We start from the raw sequence: 18694 nt of genomic DNA on the forward strand, positions 1-18694 counted from the left end.
TTATGTCTATTGTTTTGAAAAAAATTGTTATTAATGAATGCTCTACTGCAGAATCTTGAACACTAAAGGCAGGTTGAAATCTGTATATAAATGTCAAGCCACTGAAAGGGAAGGAAAATCGAGTCAACTTGCTGAACTCAAAGCTGTTCAATTGGCCTTAGACATTGCTGAAAGAAAAAAGTGGCCAAAGCTCTACCTCTACACTGATTCGTGGATGGTAGCCAATGCTCTGTGGGGCTGGCTGGAAAGGTGGAAAAAGGTCAACTGGCAGCTTAGGAAAAAACCAGTCTAGGCTGCTGATGAATGGAAAGACATTGGCACTCGAGTAGAGAAGCTGCCTGTAAAAGTCTGCCATGTAGATGCCCATGTCCCCAAGAGTCAGGCTAATGAAGAGCACCAAAACAATGAGCAAGTAGATCAGGCTGCAAAGATAGAGGTGTCAAAGATAGATTTGGATTGGCAACACAAGGGAGAGTTGTTCCTAGCCCGATGGGCCCATGATGCCTCAGGTCATCAGGGCAGAGATGCCACCTATAAGTGGGCCCAAGGCCGAGGGGTGGATTTAACCATGGACAGTATTTCTCAGGTCATCCATGACTGTGAGACGTGTCCTGCAATCAAGCAAGTCAAGTGGGTGAAGCCCTTATGGTATGGTAGGCGGTGGTCCAAATACAAGTATGGGGAAGCCTGGCAGATTGACTATATCACCCTTCCCCAAACCCGCCAGGGCAAGCGTTATGTGCTAACCATAGTGGAAGCCACCACTGGATGGTTGGAGACCTACCCTGTGCCTCATGCTACTGCCCGGAACACCATCCTGGGCCTGGAAAAACAAGTCCTGTGGAGACATGGCACCCCTGAGAGAATCGAGTCGGACAATGGGACCCATTTCAAGAACAGCCTTATCAACACCTGGGCTAGAGAGCATGGCATTGAATAGGTATATCACATTCCTTATCATGCACCAGCTGCCGGGAAAGTTGAACGGTGCAATGGACTACTAAAGACTGCCCTGAAAGCACTTGGTGGAGGAACCTTCAAAAATTAGGAAATGAACTTAGCAAAGGCCACATGGATGGTCAACACTCGAAGATCTGTCAATTGAGCTGGTCCTGCCCAGTCTGAACCCTTGCACACAGTGGATAAAAATAAAGTCCCTGTGGTACACATGAAAGGTATTTTAGGAAAGACTGTTTAGATTAACCCTTCCTCAGGCAAAGGTGAACCCATTCGTGGAATTGTTTTCGCTCAAAGACCTGGTTACACTTGGTAGGTAATGCAAAAAAATGGAGAAACCAGTTGTGTACCACAAAGAAACCTAATCCTAAGTGAGAATTGAGTGCAAAAGTTCATTGTGTTAGGTATGATGCAGATGGTAATAGAATAAAAGGTGGATAATGTCATGGGGTTTGTAAAGAGCATATTATTCTATTCCATCTGGGTGGAGCAGAATTGCTTATCTTTGCTCAAATAGGTCAGTGTCCCTTATCAGATGGTAAAGTGCTACTTTTCTCTCTTCATTGTTACACTACCCCCATGGGAATGTCTTCTGCTAATGGACCATTAAGAGCTCATCAATGACATTACACATTACACTGTACTATTGTAAGCTGCTCCACACAGGGAGGAGGAGCCAAACCATCTTAACCTACATAAAAAGCAGCCACAGTCCCACTAAGTATCCAGTTTTTTTCCACCGGATCCCTGGAGGAAGATGGGACCCATCTCACCATTACTGGACCCTTTTTCTTCAACGGGACCATCTCTACTCCAACAGAACCACATCTGCCACTCCAGGAGGGCTTACTTTGGACTGCTTTCAACACTCTGACCAACAGGGTGTCAGGTTGTATTTCTGACTCTCTCAGGGTTTTCTAGGATTTCTTGTTTGTTTATTTGTTTGCTTATTCTTCTGTACTACAACATCTGTATTTTTATATCCCTAGTAAAGAACTGCTATATCTATTCCCAAAATCTTTGCCTGACAGCCTTTTAATTGCAAATTTATGATAATTTGGGAAAAATGGGGGGAGGGGCTTATATTTTAAGGGAGACTCCAACCCTCCCTGGCAGGTACCTGTCTATCTAAACCAAGACAATAAATCATGTGGATTTGAGGTTGGAGCTCATCCTCTATGGTTTTAATAAGCTGTTAATCTCACTTCCATTGCTGGAGTCCTCTGCACTTTGGCTACACAAACCAATAAAGTTTTTCTTTCTATCATTACTTTAATGATAAGCATTTGTAAGGTTTTAAAAATCTTGGATGAAATTTCCCTAATATAATAAGTCCTTATAGAAAAGTTACCGTTCTAAATGAAACGTGAACACATATGGGAAGCTGAATGTCACAAAAACCAGAGGACTTCCTTCCAGACCTTCTGCTTCGATACAGGTACAACCAAGCTTGAGTGGTGTGTTTTGTTCATTAAAGCATGCTTCTAATTTAAAATCTTATTCTGATACTTCCTCATGCATTGGAGAAAATAGAAAATATTGTTCAAATTTATAGCTTCAATAAGAAGTTACAAGGCAACGCTCCAAAAGCAATTTTCATAAATAGTTGTATTTTTATGCTACCATTATTGCATATTTCATAATGAAACTTCAAATATGTTTGTCTAGACATGTAATCTTCCTCAACAGAGTAAATATAGACTGTACACATACATATACAAAAAACACTGTATTGGAAAAAGATAAGTAAGTTGGCAAAGTCAAGGAATATAAAGTTAGGAAATGTCAGAATTTAGGAACTCATAAGCTCCTATCATTTGAAAGTATTTCAGGAGTTTGATATGAGCTGCAATACTGATCTAATGTATTCCTACTTCACCTTCTTGCAAATATATTGCATTTTTTTATTTTCATTTTTAAAAATGCATTCCTGCTTTAAGCATATTTTCTACAGTATATATTAGAGTTTTGTCTTTCTACAGAATATCAGGTTGCGGTTAGTTGATATGATGATTAATAGATTGACATGACAATGTGATCTGTCCTGATATCTGTCTAATTACACAAGGCATCAATTCCTGCATCACCTTATTAATATTGATAAACTATAAAATTAACTATAAAAATAACTATAAAAATTTATTCTTGCATTCTTTTTCTAGTATTCTATGTATTGTACTATCAACTAGCTTCTTCTGAAAACAATCTTTTCTTATTCTTTACTACCAGCAGAAACAGAATGAGCTACTTTCTTTTGAAACACAATATCAGCTCTTTTTCAATTTTAGTGTACCAGAAAAACTATATACCAACTAATTTCATAGGAAAAACAGCATTGAACTTTTTACATTAAATCCAGTTTTTCTAATGTCATCAAAACCCGATTTAACAGTTACCAGAATGTCTACTCTATTGCACTAATACTCTGCTTCACATTTAAGAAACAAATCCTACTGTATCCTTACTGTATTGAAAGAAGAAAGAAGGCTGATCTTGCTTCCAATGAATTCAATAACAAAGTTGTTACAGGCTTAATCAAAAGATGAGGACTATCCATGGATATAGCTACACAGCAGCACCTTCTACAGATCATGGTATGTGCTGTATGACTCAAAATACACGGGAAAAAAGAAAGATACTTTCATGAGAAATTATTGTGCACATTATCTCATGTATAAGAAATTATGTCCTCAGATAAAAAACTCTCTCATGCCACAACCCAAGTGGACTAATATCCAAAGCGTTGCACAACTGCCAGCGAGAGCAACACCTGACTCCCAGTTTCTCTAAGTTGCTACAAGTCACCCATAGAAAGCTACACATTGTATGTTCAGAGTACCTGGTATGCCTTGTCCTCAGTATATTTACTTAAAGTATCTTTTGTATGTGAAATATCTTCTTGATGATGATGGCAACCATCATTCAGCCTTGTTTTCACTTCACTTCTGTTTTCCAGGCTGAACAGAGATTGCCAATATATACACTAATTAACATATAGACATAGATGACTAAGCCATCACGTGCAGTTATCTACATTCCACATACAATAAAACATTCACATAGGTGCTGAACTGAGGCCTTTAACTCTGTATTTACTAGAAATGGCCAAGATCCTCTTGACTTTCAAAATTTTCATGATTTTCTCAGTTTTCAAAAGCTGACAGAACTGCTTGTTGCTCTGTGTGAGCAGCAGTTGAGAGGCAAGTATCATAATTTGGAAATCTCTCTTTGAATTTCAGTGGTGAAGTCTAGTGTGAAGAGAATTAAGCAACTTATTCCAAGACATGCATGTTACATGAAGTAACCAATACATTTTGTATTACTTTCCAGAGGTCACAAAATATTTAATTTTAAAGAAACAGTTTCTAAGTTTAATAAGTCCAAGTGCCAAGTCCTGCATTTTGGCCACAATAACCCCCTGCAATGTTATAGGCTGGGGACTGTGTGGCTGGACAGTGCTCAGGCAGAAAGGGACCTGGGGGTACTGGTGACAGCAGCTGAACATGAGCCAGCAGTGTGCCCAGGTGGCCAAGAAGGCCAACGGCATCCTGGCCTGGATCAGGAATGACGTGACCAGCAGGAGCAAGGAGGTCATTCTTCCCCTGTGCTTGGCACTGGTGAGGCCACACCTCGAGTGCTGTGTCCAGGCCTGGGCCCCTCAGTTTAGGGAGGACGTTGAGATGCTTGAGCGTGCCCAAAGGAGGCAACGAGGCTGGAGAGGGGCTTGGAACACAAACCCTTTGAGGAACGACTGAGGGAGCTGGGGTTGTTTAGCCTGAAGGAGACTCAGAAGTGACCTTATCACTCTATACCACCTCCTGAAAGGTGGCTGTAGCCAGGTGGGGGTTGATCTCTTTCTCCAGGTAGCAACTGACAGAAGGAGAGGACACAGTCTAAAGCTGTGCCAAAGGAAATACAGGTTGGATATTAGGAAAAAGTTTTTTACAGAAAGGGTGATAAAGTACTGGAATGGTCTGCCCGGGGAGGTGGTGGAGTCACCATTCCTGGATGTGCTTAAAAAAAGACTGGATATGGCACTTGGTGCTATGGTTAATTGAGGTGTTAGAGAATGCGTTGGACTCAGCCTTGAAGGTCTCTTCCAACCTAGTCACTCCATGAATAAACATATGTAAGTGGCATTACCCTTTCAGGAAAGGATCAAAGCTTTTGAAGTTTTCATGAGGAAGTTCCTAGAATCAAAGGTGCCAACTCTATTACTGTACTTCTATAAAGATACTTTACTGATGCACTGAAAGGCTGTAAAATATAATAGTAAAGAGCTAGTCATAAAAGAAATTGATGATTATGGATTATACAGTAGTTACATTTTGAAGTGAAATGGTAATTGCAATATGAAATTATTTTGTTGCACACTGAAGAAGATAAGTCTTGCAAAGCAAACTACAAAGTTAAAATATCTAATATTTGTGGCAGATATGATAGAATGGTAGGACTGAGAATAGGCAAAAGATCTGAGTCAGAAAGACATCATCAGTTCGCCTGTGTTTTGCAAAACATTTGCCTCAGATCTGTATGCACAGCTCCCTCATCTTGCTTGTGTTGGCAGTCCTACAGAGTTCACCAGCACCAGTGTTTTCAGAATATCTACTCAAAGGAGCAAGAAAGTCAGCTTTCTCCCTTTTGCAAATTATTCTAAATTCTGAAGCATGGGATACATTACATCACATTTCAACAGCAGTTGAGAACAAGTTTCAAATTGCATGACTTCTCTGGTACTGTCGGTGAAGTTACCAAAAGTTAAGGTAGGCTTCTCTTAACTGACCTTAAATAACACTTAAGGCTGAAAAACATGGCCTGAATCTCCAAGGGGTGTGCAAATTGCCTGCACCAGAGTTACCTGCCTTTAAACAAATAAGCTGCACCTCACACTGTAAGTTTCTGAAGGCCCAGCAAAGTCTTCTACAAACCCTTTCACTTTAAAAAATCCCAGGAAACAAAGCTGCTGAAGCAGTTCCCTGGTTCTACCAGGGAGATGAACATGGTCTCTGCCAAGCATGTCCTGGTGCATGGAGGGAGTCCTGTTTGTCCTGTGGGACAGTCACAGCTCTCAGTACAGTTCTCTGGGGGATCTGGGTATCTCACCAAGTTGCCCCAAAGGGCTCTCATTTTTCATAGAGGCTGCCCTGAGATCGGAAATACCAAGTTCAGAGGCTCTGACTTACCCCATTGACATGAGAAACTTGCTATTCAAGTGTGTGACTCAAGTAAATTGAGCACAAATAATCAAATTCTAAACACATAAAAACAATACATCAGGCAGACTTCAACAGAAACAAAATTTAATGTTTCCTGTCAAGTAATGAGGCAATAGTCAGTTGAATCAATTGGTAGTGCATCTTTTAATTTAAAAATTAAAATCAAGTTCTCCTAAATGTTAATAAAATTTAACATATCCTTAAACATAAAATCCCTGAAAAAAGTAATTGTTTTCTTGCAGGTTTATGCAATTTATTTATTTATTTATTTATTTATTAAATAGCATGTTTGCATTTGACCTATCGTAGGTAATTTTTTTTTATAAAAGTCTTTTTAGGATATAAAGTTTATTTCAGCCTTTTGGATCTAATTGTTCTGCTCTGGACCTGTTCCACCAGCATCTGTAATAAATACTGTTCCATCCAGAATATTTTGAAATCTAACACCTTTCTCCACTCAGTTTCTGGAATTGATTATGGTATCTAAAAAGCACTTGGGAATTTTTGATATTTTCTATTTAAAGAAGTCTTCAAATTTATAACTGGGTCTTGTTTTATATTGACTCAGTAGCTTACCTCTGCTTTTTTGTATCAGGCAGATTGGTATAGGGAAGTCACAGGACCAATTAAAGCTCCAGATTTAGGAAATACTTTCTTAGGAAGACCAGTTATTGAACCTACCCTATCTATTAACGCTCCCAAGGCCACCTTGTGAGACACAAGGGATTACTGGTAGGAACAGCTGAGAGAAAGCAAGTACCTGTAAGGACTAAAAAGAGGGCTTAGCCGATGTGTCCTTTTAGTCCTCCACATTCAGAGTGGCCCACCTTCCATTTGGGAAGAAAGACATAACACTGAGACCAAGCAAAGAGCCAGGCCACCACTGAGTCATGGGGTCACACTGCACAGGAAAATATCAGATAGCATTCTTTACTCTGGTGTGAGTATTTGAACTACAAAGCTGAATAATACACTTCATAATTCAAACTAAATTAAAGAATAGGAATAGTTTTTAAATTATACCCTCTCTAAGAGGCTAAGAAGGACTCCTGGAAGTAAAGCTTTGAAGGAAGGGGAGGTAAAAAAATAAATCAATAAAGATCAGCAGAAAGTCTGGGTTTGGATCCCAATGAATAAAACTGAAACAAAGGGTCACGTGCAAACTGATTTAAAGGGTTCAACTTGAGTATAAAAGCAACAAGAAATCTAAGCTTTGTCTTGCTTTTGAACTATGAAACCATTTCTTTCTTTCATAGTCAAAGATGTAAGACTACTAGGATGAAAATAATCCTACTTCAAGAACCACTTAAAGGAATTGTGTTATATTTTGTGAGAAGATGGTTATATTTTCTTGTTTGCAACACTTTAGATGTTGTGGTTTCATTCTTTAATTTTTAATAAAATGAAATTAGTGAAGTATCTGTAGTGGTGATAAAAGTTAAAGTAGAGAGGGAGAGAAGCCTGAGCTACAGGGGAAGGTAAGGAAGAGTGGGGATTGAAAACATCCCCATTGTCTGGAGCCTTAGCTGAATCACTAGGGATTTTTCTGCTATTTTTATTTCTGCCCCTCCTCCTCTTTCTAATCCACTCCCCTCTTCAATCCCTCTCATATTTCTTCCTTTTTTTTCATCCTTCTGAGCAGTGCTGATGCCAAGACAAAGGTTCAGAGCTGCAGGGAAGGTCTAACAAGTTGGAAATAAAATAAATATTAAAAAAAAAAAATTTAAAAATCCAGAATTTCAAATGAACACCCAACATTCGAAAATATGCTTTCCTCTGTCAGTGTAGATCAGTGTTACACAGGTCTCTATAGCTGGGTTGACTTTGATCTTAAAAGATCTGAGAGTGTAAAGTAGCCAGTCCTATTCTGATTATGATGAGTATTTACAACATTCATTAATATTTGTGACCAAGTACCATGAATTTCTGAACCCATTTTTAAATTTCTGAGATGAAATACCACACTATATATGACATTAACTCGTACATCAAATTAAGAATAAATAAATGTGGCATCCCTGAAATAGTTCATTTTCTTGAACTGAACTGCAATTACTTTTCTTGTAATCTTACCCTTCACAAGCCTGTCTCCAAATGTGTGTTCCTCAGTCAAGATGTGTAGACTACCTACTCATCCAGAGCAGCAGGCAGAGAGAGACCAGAGACACTGAAATTGTGCTTGGCTTATGTGCCCTTCTCTCACTGAGAAATTCAATTGGGCCTATCTGTGTTCTGACAATCTATGGTCATGAGACCTTCATATTCCCGTGACAACACTGTGCTCCTAACTTTGAGTGGAGACACAAGGGTGAAAAAGGAAATGTTATGGTGCATAAATGAAAGCAGGAAAAGAGGCGAAGACTTTGTGAAGTCAGCAAAGGGTTTCATCCTTGTAAATCTGTTTTATGTGAACACAGCTCAGACAACGCATTTTTGAGGGACAGTACATAGCCTAGGTTCAAAATACAAATAGAGTGTGAAGAAAAAAGACCAAGAGGTGGTGAATTGTGTAACGTGACACAGTAGCTGCAACTAACAGTTTATAGTCTCCAGAGAATATTACTGCACTTATTTGAAGCAATTATTTCAAAGTGCTGAGAACTCCAACTTTTTAACTTCCCTTCTCAATTCTGACAAGTCCATAAGATTTCTGAGTCTGTACAAACTGTTATATTACAGCTGTTAGAGCTTACAGCTGCAGCTTATTTTATCATCGTAGTAATACTTTGGTATTTGGGCAATTAACTCTCACTACGCTGAGTTTTGTGCTTACTCCTATAATAACAAATGGTTCATTTCTAATTTGGATTCAGCTTTAGTTTGGTTTCATACTATGCTGTCAGTGAAAAACATGGCCTGTGTAAGCAGTTTAATGACGTCTGCACAGGCACCCAGCTAGGTCAAGAATAAGACAAAACCCATGGTGAAAACATTTTCATATATTTCAGTACCTGTAGAAAACCTTACAGAAAGCCCAAATATCTATTGAATGAAATAGCAGAATTCATAATTTGTGGAAAAAGAGGATGATATCACAACATACTGTGTAAGTCACGGATCGGCTATTGCTTGGTGTCCTGCTACACACAATGACTTGTGACAGATCTGAAACAAGGCACTGAAGTAAACTTTATCGAAGAGCTGATTTTACAGACATTAACAGTCTTATGAAATTCCAGTCTTCTCCAAAAAATTACCCGAGACACGGAAAACTAAAATCTATCTGGTATTCAAAAGTACAGGTTTTAATAGAGTATTTTAAAATAAGCATGTACATTAAGATTGCAGCAGCATGGTATCAATAGCAAAATATTTCCCTTACATTGCCTGGATGACCTCAGCTCACAAAATAAAAAACCTTTTATAGTTTCAAAATCCAACTTCAGAGACATCTAGAACCGTCAAATTCAGATCTTCTGCTGTCAATGTACTAACATTTTTTTAACTGCAACTATATACATATATACCGTACAATGATTAATATATACAGTACAATTAGCTGATTCCATTGACACCCACATAATTCTTCTGTTTCAAAGGTTTTCAAATGAGGTCCATGATCATACCCCACAGCTTAAGTGCCGGGATTTTAGAATAGGACTCTGTGAGAACTCATTGCAGGATCAATTGTTGTTGGATCGCACTATAAAAGACAGAAAACTGGGTGAAGTGGCACAAAAAATATATGAAATCCTGGCCCCATCAGACATCCCTAGGAATTTTGTCATAGCCTAGAATTGATTCAAAATATTTAGAAACACATTTGTATCCCTGTGAAAAGAATTACTGGAGAAGTTGAAAAAAAATCCAAGTAAAAACATAAAGCCATAAAGACTCTAGGGGCCAAAACTATTTTTTAACCAAATATTTCAATACACAATTAGGATTTGAAGAAGCGAAGGGTTGGGGAGCATGCGATTCATCTCCTTTAACTTCATCCATCAAAAGTTAGGAATCTATTTTAAATGGGCCATCTAGGTTCTCTCTCATCAGTGCAAAGAGAGAGGTGTTTTAGGAAGGTTGTTCATCTCAGCTGTCCATAGATGCCTCTGTTGGGATGTAATCTGTAATTCTCTGCGGGAACAGAATATTTATCTCTGTTGACTACAAAGCCTTGAGCAACTGTGTTAGACTTCAATGACTAACTTTTAGATGGCTAAAATGATGACTAGCTTGGTTCTAAAACCCCATTTTTTAAACAGCAAGGTTAAGTGAGATGAATAGATCCTTTTGTGTGAACCAGTTTATCAAAAATCTACAGGAAAAAGAAATGTTTTGACGTGAAATTTTGATCAGCATGTGTATTTTAAAGCACCAGGGCCTAATTCTGCACCTTTCTATTTCTACAGCACCTACTGGAGCAGGGCACGTGCTGACAAATTGTAATCCAGCATGCTTTCCTCATAAAATAACAATAAAAATAGCATCAGTGTCCTGATAAACTACCGCTGTAAAGCAAAAGTGGCATAAATGCAGTTTCTCTTTTCATTATTCATAATGTACATTAATTGTCTACAATTTTAAAATGTCCAGTAGAAGATGGTAACCTCTCCAGAGCAAATCTTGTAACTGTGTCATTTAAAGAACTCCCATTAACTGGAAGTTGTATAGGCAGGAGGAAAACTTAATTGCATCCGCCTGCAGTTTGGTAAAAAGAAAACAAAATAGATGTGAATTTATGCAGTAGAGAGCACATTAGAAAACTGACCTACTGTGCAATACCTCAAGTGTTGGGTTTTATCCTGTGAAATCAGTGGCTAATACAAGATGAGAAATGGATAGCACTGATTGTGTGTGTCCTACTTAGAAAACAGTAGCATTAATCCCTTTTAAAGGTACTCAAAAAGGAAGTTTTGTTTTAATTATACCTTCAGGGGGCTGGTTTCATAGACACTACATGACAGTTTGCACAGCACATTTTAAAATCTTGTATTACTTCTATCCTAATATATATGGTGTGAAGGATCATTTGATAAAATATTGTAACGAGATAGAATGACTTTTCTGTTTTAAACAGTAACTTGCATTAGGGATCAAGCTCAGAAGCACATTGCTGCAATTACTAAAAGCACAGTGTTTCATCGTAAAAAGTCAGTGAGTTTTCACTGTAACTCCCTGTACCCACAAGAAGAGCTATTAGCATGCAGTAAGCCTAGTGCAGGCCTGGTGTGCAAAAATTTACAAAGGTATCTTTGTTACTTTCATTTGTATTGTTCTAAAAAAGAACATGTCTAGGATGGTGCAAACATTTTAGTGCTTTTGCACTCCATTATAACACAAAACAGAAAGGAAAACTAACATTGTCAACACCATGCAAGTATAATTCTTTGAGACAGAAACTTCAGTTCTTCAGTCAGTCTAAAAATATTGCATGCAAGGTATATATGTGCAGTGCCTCCTACAAATCGTAAAGTTACCCTGATTTAACAAGATGTGTCATATCTCTTTGACCATAGGTCCTGTTCAGCTTCTACACAAAACTGAGCAGAAACAGAGAGCTTTTTACTGAATGAACTGTTCTGATATGATGCTTTCCTACAGAACAAATTTAGCCTCATTTCAGTCCGATTAAGAATCTCATTAATACTTTGTGCCAGATTTGTGCCAGATATCCCCTTTTTGTTGGCCCGGAACACCACAAAGCACATGACTGACTCAAGGGAGGACCCCGAAGAAGGCAACCAAAGTGACTGAACAGGCTGAAATAAAGGCTGTTGGTATGGGGCACAGTGGGAAGACGGGGACCTGACTTTCACCAGGTTACTCAATAATCACCGAGGTCCAAGAGTTATCATTGTATCCTTTATGGTCTCTTGTTCTTTAAATAATAATAATAATGGCTTGTACTGCCTTTTATAGGCTATCGCCTGTTCAAAGGACTGCAAGCTGTTCTCAGAGGACCATAACATTAACTATAGAAAGCATGAGCTGTTTCCACAGCTCCACATTGACTTGGTTGCTCAGAGACTGCACATCAGTAGAGGCAATAATCACTGACATCAGGAGAAGGCCACCCGGGAAGGACCACTGGTGTAAACCCAGTTTAATTAGATCTTTGGATATTTTAGGAGAAAGACTTGTGAGTGTGCAAAGGAAAAATAAAGAGTCTGGGGCGTGTCATTGATATCTCACCACATTCATACCCACTGTTGGTCATCGCTCGTAAGAAATTCACCTCTGCTTCTTCAAACCTCTGCCAGGCCAGTCAGAATAGAAATTATTCTGCTTACTACCATAATGATGAAGGAACTGCATCAGAGAACAAAAAAAACCGCTGTTCCTGAAATGGAAATGCAGCTGCATAATGGTTGAGCCCCAGCATCCTGGCAGGCCAGCCAGGATGGAAGGAGCCAGAAGAAACACAGCGATGGACCAGAGGTAACTTATTAGCTATGTAGCTTTTGTCAAGTAGCAGCAGATAACAGAGGTCTGTATAAATCCAAAACCAAGAAAGTTAAACTATTAGTTACTAAACAAAAGTATTGGTTAAGCCCGAAAGGATAATCAACCTAAGATTTTTGTTAACTCTCTATCACATAAAAAGATCGACAAAAATCTCTCTCTAGGAGTCTGTTTATTCATCTACATAGCTATATTTTAATTCCAGAACACCATAATGATAAAAACATGTTAATTTTATTCATACTAAGCAACCTGAAATTTACTTACTAATTTGAAGGTCTACTTGATTATTTTTTTCAGCTTGTAAGCAGATGATTCACTGAGATGAAAAATCATACTTCATTGTGCAAACATAAGCTTTCTCAGAAAATACTGCCAAAGCTGTGGTATAAATGCTTTTGAAAGATTAAGTACATTATAGGGATTAGAGTATCATTTTAAAATAGAAAAAAAATAGGGGGAAAAAGGTACAAATTATTCTTATGTGTATATATGCAAAACAATAATCTTCAAGCCATTTTACTCCTGTAATTTTTCAAAGATCATAAAATAAGATTGGTGTCTTCACAAAGGTCAAAATGTAGCATTTTAATCTTCATACCACTGAAAAGCAGCATTTTGTTTTCTTCTGTCAGTCTGGATCTGAGTTTAAGGGAACTACAAACTGGATAACTATGTAGTGTCACAGATTACATAATTTTTATCAGGAAATACTCAAATTTAGCCTTCTGTTCAGATATTCTGTAAGTACTTAAAATGTACAGGATTTGGCTTCAGAATTTGACAGAGCTCCACACCCTCTAAGACCAAGGCAAGTTAAAATGTTCATCTGAAGGCAGACCTACCAGTCTTTGTAATCCTACACTTTAAACACTATTAAGCTTTTTTATCTTTTTATCTTTTAAAACCCAAAATGCAGGGAAGGAAGAAAACAGGAAAAATTACACTATGAAAGAGAAACAAACTGCCATAGAACAATGCTTTAGAAGACTAGAGAGCTAAGATATAAGCAACCTGCAAAGACTCATTTAATAAGGTAAAAAATTTCAAAGAACACTGTAGCCAACCTTCATATTTATTCCTGATAAAAGACATTCTGTGATACAGCATAGCCTCAAACCTGTTCACATTCCCTCCCCTGGTATGAATACAAAATACTAACACAATATGTAGAGAAGTCTTGAGAGTGTAAAAACCAGAGTGTTGCAGAAATCATCCCCAAGAGTTCTTGCCTGTTGCACTATAACCCAAGAAATTCAGGTTGGCTAGGCAGAGTGAAGGGAAGGTCCACATGGTGCAAACCCCATTCCACCAGAAGGCATGTCAATGTGTGTGGCTTCAGGTGGAAATATTTGGGCTGATGTGAGAGCCAGAAATCAGACTGCTATATTTTCAGATGAAACCAGAACAGATCAGTTTGGGCAGAAGAGGATTCGAATGCAGCTTCCCTGTTTCTGCTGCAGCATGATTTTGGGCAGAGCTAGTCTCAACATCCCCTCCCAAAACCAGCCACGCTTTTGGGAACCTCTCCCAGTTAAGCTCAGAAACTGTGAGGGAAAAGGAGCTGCAATTGCTCTCTAAAAAAATCTTCTATTCTCTGAAGAGCAACGACAGGGAGAAGGAGCCTTACTGTTAAAGGTCAGCAGTGGCACGAAAAGTAAAGGAGAATAAACTCTCTGAAAATAAATTTAGGACAGGAATTGTGTTTCTAAAACCATAGAAAGTGAGGCTCTGCCCTGCCTTCAAGAGGTTCAGTGAGAGTGATACCCCAGCTAAATTTAAATGAGAGTTTTTTGAATCTGAACAAAATAAGAAGACCAGCCTAGTGCCACAGCAAACAGACTTCATGACTTCATAGGCCACTCTAGCTCCATCTCCCATGTTGAAAAATGTAAGATATTCCTCTTTTGCTAGTTCAGGCCACTACAGCAGCTAAAACCATGTATTCATGAGTCAGCACACTGAACACTATACAGTTTTCCATTTCTGTTCACCTGTTTGTTTGGTTTTTTTTTTTTTTTTTCATTTGCAAGTAAACACTGATAATAATAATTATGGAGGAAGAAAAGAAAAACTGCTTTCTAAAGATCTCAGTTTGCAACCCATTATGAAGGTATCTTAAATTCCTATGTTGTCCTGAATACCAAAACAGATGTAAAGAAAAATAGAAGATGTCATTTCCGTCTGGACACTCATCACTTTAAGGAGCTAGGGCAGTATGACTATATCTCATACTCTATAAGGAATATAATGATATCATCACTTGTAGAAAAGAAGCTGCAATTTGTAGGCAAAAATTTTATTCATCTCAAAAGTACAAAATGACAATTGTCTTTGACAGTAACTATGGCTTTTTAAAACACGCTTTCAACATTAGCCATAGCATAACTATAGAAGCAACAAGCCAAAACAAATTCCACCAACCTAAATCCTACTCTGCCCACATACTGCACAGAGGTAGAAGGATTCTCTTTCAAAATTGTCTCTTTTATTCCTATTTTAAGGTCCCAAGGCTGTTTGATATATATGAACTCCTACAACCTCACACTGATGCAAATGAAATGTATGTATATTAATTACCATGCTCCTCAGACAACAGGTGCTTTGTGGCTGAAATCTGGGTGCTAAATAGAAAGTTATAGGAATGCACTTTCTCAGACTTCAACATAAGACTAGGTGAGCAGGATTAGCTCTTCAGTCAGCAACTATCTGTACAAAATTACTCAGACAACACACCTGCAATATTAAAAGAAAGGACAAAAGGATCATTCTGGAAACTGCTAGTCTAGTTACTTGATTTCAGTGCTTCAGCAGTATCAAAATATTTTGCTTACTAGGAGTTGCACATAATTAAAAGAAAACACTTCATTTTAGCATAAGGAGGAATGGAAATGAATAGAGGGGTGGAGAATAAAGTTTCAATCTCTCTTGTTTTTTAACGGCTTTCAAATTAAATCATGAAAAAATAAGCAGGCTGAGTCTTCTTAAAATGTGATGACCCAACAGATCATAACTATTTTAGAAAAGTCATCACAATCTATCATGCAAATATCTCAACTGGTTTTTAGACACATGAATTATTGACCCTGTTACGCTGCCAAAAGTATTTTAACATGTCAGAGCAGAAGTCATGCATAAATATGTGGGAAATATTTTTATTATAGTTAAACTGGAAAAATCCAGTGTAAATACATAATGGTTATGTTTCTACAAAGATAGATGAATGTATTTATTTTTCAACATGACTAATTGCATTATATATACATTTCTTACACTTTCTACTTTAAAGGAAGCTGTTACATTGCAAGAACTTACACATAAGCATTAGAAGCCTCAAATTTCCAGATGTATTTGTAATTCTATGAATTATACTTGCTTGCATGACAGTGACAAAAGAAATATATCCCATGTAACTTACTTTAGTTTCCACATCTGAATACATGGCATATCTTTATAGTCAGTTATAGATCCTTTAATGTTCTTTATATAAAATACAGTAAGCAATCCCATCACAATAAAGTAAACAACAGAGAACAGTGCAGAATATTCAGCACTTGAACTTCAGCATAACATTACACCATATTTCCTTCTGGAGGAAAAAACCACAAAAAAGGTAAAAGAAAACAAACCCCAAAACAACCCACCCTGTCATCTGGAAAAATCTTTCCAAATTGTGTTTTACAGAACCAATATCCTGTCTGTACATGAGGGGCAGCCTCTGTTAAGCATTCAAGTGCTCTCAGTGAAAAGTAACAGTTTCTCCTCCAATCCTGAACTCTCAGTAACCATCATGGAAAGTAACAGTTTCCCATTCCCTGTCAGCCAGTGGCACTATAAATCATCAGAACAAAACGAAACACCTTCAAGCAGATATCAGCTTCTGATTAATCTCCATCCCAATGAATTAGAGTCATAAGAGGCAACCTGCTGCCTTGTTTACGCCTTTTTAATATGAGGAGCAGAAGTTGGATATAAGGGTTTTCTGCCCTTAGGGCTACAAAACATGCCTCATGTGGCAGCGAGCCAGCTCTCTTAAGGGAGCCTCCTTTGCTGTTTCACAGCTATTTTCTAAAGGATAAATTTAAACAGACACACACAAGCACACGAGTCACCACAATACAGGGCCGGAGCTATTGTTTTTGTCTAAAGTCCTGCGAGCATCTGTATTCCTAATGAGGATCTCAAGAATCCATCTAGTTTCGGTTTGGGCTTTACTTTTGGTTGTTTTGGTTGTTTATTTGTTTATTTAAACACAAGGAGGAGAGGAGGGATGTCTGCAATTTTTTTTTCCCCAGCTGCCTTACCCTCTATACAACACAGCACATAAAACACCTCTCTTCAGCTTTAACCGACCTAGGATCAATTAGTGCAACATTTTGCACACATACAAGCAATCACAAGGCAGAGATATTTAGTCCAGTCCTCATGTGCATAGCACAGACCCCTTTAGAAAGGAGTGGAAGGAGATTTCTTTGGAAAAAAAAAATCTCACAATGTAATTTACACAGTGTGGAAACGCCTACAAGGAGATGAAGTACCTGCACTGGGGAGATGTTCAGTTGTTCACTTCATCTTCCGTTGACAAGGAAACCAATACGCACTTCATTCTCCAGGAAAACCTTCCACTGCCATCATTTGAAAATGTATTTATTTGTATATATGTATATATCTATCATCATCATTATCATGATAACAATAACCATCATAAAACACTGCTGGCAAAAGAATAAAAAGTGAAGGTGCAAAATGTGCAAAAGTAAGGATTATCTTTTTGGCTTTCTGTTTTGCTTTGTTATCTTTGAGGGAAAAAAAGTATTTAAAAATGATGACTGCAACATGCTGCAAGAAAAGTTTCACATTATAAACAGGCATCAAAAACTGAAGAAGAGGAAAAACAAAAAACCCTGCTAGTAGCACTGTTAAAAAAAAAAAAAAAAAAAGAAAAAAAAAAGAAAAAGAAAAAAAAGAAAAAAAAAAGAAACAGTAACAAAAAAAATAAAATTAACATCTTGCTCTGTGGCTTCCACCAGTATTGCAAGATTACAAACTGTGTAAACGCTGCTGTAAAATGCATTTGCAATTCCCATCTCTTTATGGAAAAAAAAAAAAAAAAGAAAAAGCCCTTAAAAAAACACCCAAAAATAAAAATAAAACACCAGAAAAAAATCCTCTGCAAAAAGAGTTAGAAACATGTCTTTTCTCTTATCCTTAAAAATAAGCATCATATTTCACATCGCTTTTCCGTGCCACAACAAAACCAGTTGCATAAATAGATATATAGCTACTAAATGTATATCAGTTGTTGCTGGACTGGCAAGTCTGTGTTACTAATATTATCGTTTTTCATTCCCAGTGACTCCCGGCCCCAGCAGCACCTTTTGCTCACAGTTTAGTAACCATCGCATGCTAGAAAAAAACTTGTCATCAGCAAAAGATCAAATCCATTTAAACAATAATCAAAGAGGAAGAAAAAAAAAAAAGAAAAAAAAAAGAAAACAAAAAAAAACCAAAAGTAAGAAAAAAAAAAAACAGGACAAAAAAAGGAGGACAAGAATTTCAGCGGAAAGGTACTCACCGAGCGGGAGTAAAAGGGAGGAATAAAAATGAGAGTTACTATAAAATACAGTATGGCGGTGGAAGAAGGAATGAGGCGCTTTTTTTTTCTCTCGTCTCTAGTCTCTGCCTCCGGCAACCGCCACGTGATCCGGAGCCGGGCGGACTCGCAGCCGGGAGGGCGCAGCGGCGGCGCCGGGCGCGGACCCAGCCCGAGCCTAGCCCGCTCCGCTCCGCGCCCGCCGCAGCCGCCCGGCTTCCGCCGCCGCCCAGCGCTCCGCACCGCACCGCGGCCGCCGCTGCGCTCGGCAGGTGCCGCTCGCCCCCGCGCTCAGACACGGTCCGCTCCGCTCCCTCGATGCCGCCGAGCGCGGGCACGCAGCCGGCCGCGCGGGCGGGGTGCGGAGGCGGGCGCGTCCTGCGCGGCCGCGCAACTTGCTCGCCGGCGCTGCGCGAAGTTATCGCCCGACACCGCCCGCCCGCCTGTTGCCCTCCGGCCGCGGCGCCCCGGCCCCGCCGGTGTAGTGCCGCTCGCCCTCGGGAGCGGGGCCGGCGGCGGGCGGAGC

At 38.8% G+C, this 18694-nt stretch overlaps 1 protein-coding gene and 1 long non-coding RNA gene across 3 annotated transcripts in view; one reads left to right on the forward strand and one right to left on the reverse strand.

Moving 5' to 3' along the window:
* Window positions 1-18271, reverse strand: part of RALYL (RALY RNA binding protein like) — a 381818-nt gene extending 363547 nt beyond the window's left edge. For both annotated transcript variants that reach the window (XM_066179458.1, XM_066179450.1), the window contains exon 1: window positions 18151-18271. The gene's annotated coding sequence lies outside the window, so the exon portion shown is untranslated. The remainder of the gene's footprint in view (window positions 1-18150) is intronic.
* On the forward strand, window positions 2304-17938 carry LOC136287090 (uncharacterized). The gene is made up of 3 exons (XR_010720063.1): window positions 2304-2395; window positions 12374-12551; window positions 17929-17938. It is a non-coding gene; the product is annotated as an uncharacterized lncRNA (long non-coding RNA).
* Window positions 18272-18694: the final 423 nt, after the last annotated feature.

Source organism: Chamaea fasciata, unplaced genomic scaffold (genome assembly GCF_029207755.1).
Source record: "Chamaea fasciata isolate MVZ Bird 193981 ecotype frontalis unplaced genomic scaffold, bChaFas1.0.hap1 SCAF_1, whole genome shotgun sequence".
Lineage (NCBI taxonomy): Eukaryota > Metazoa > Chordata > Aves > Passeriformes > Sylviidae > Chamaea > Chamaea fasciata.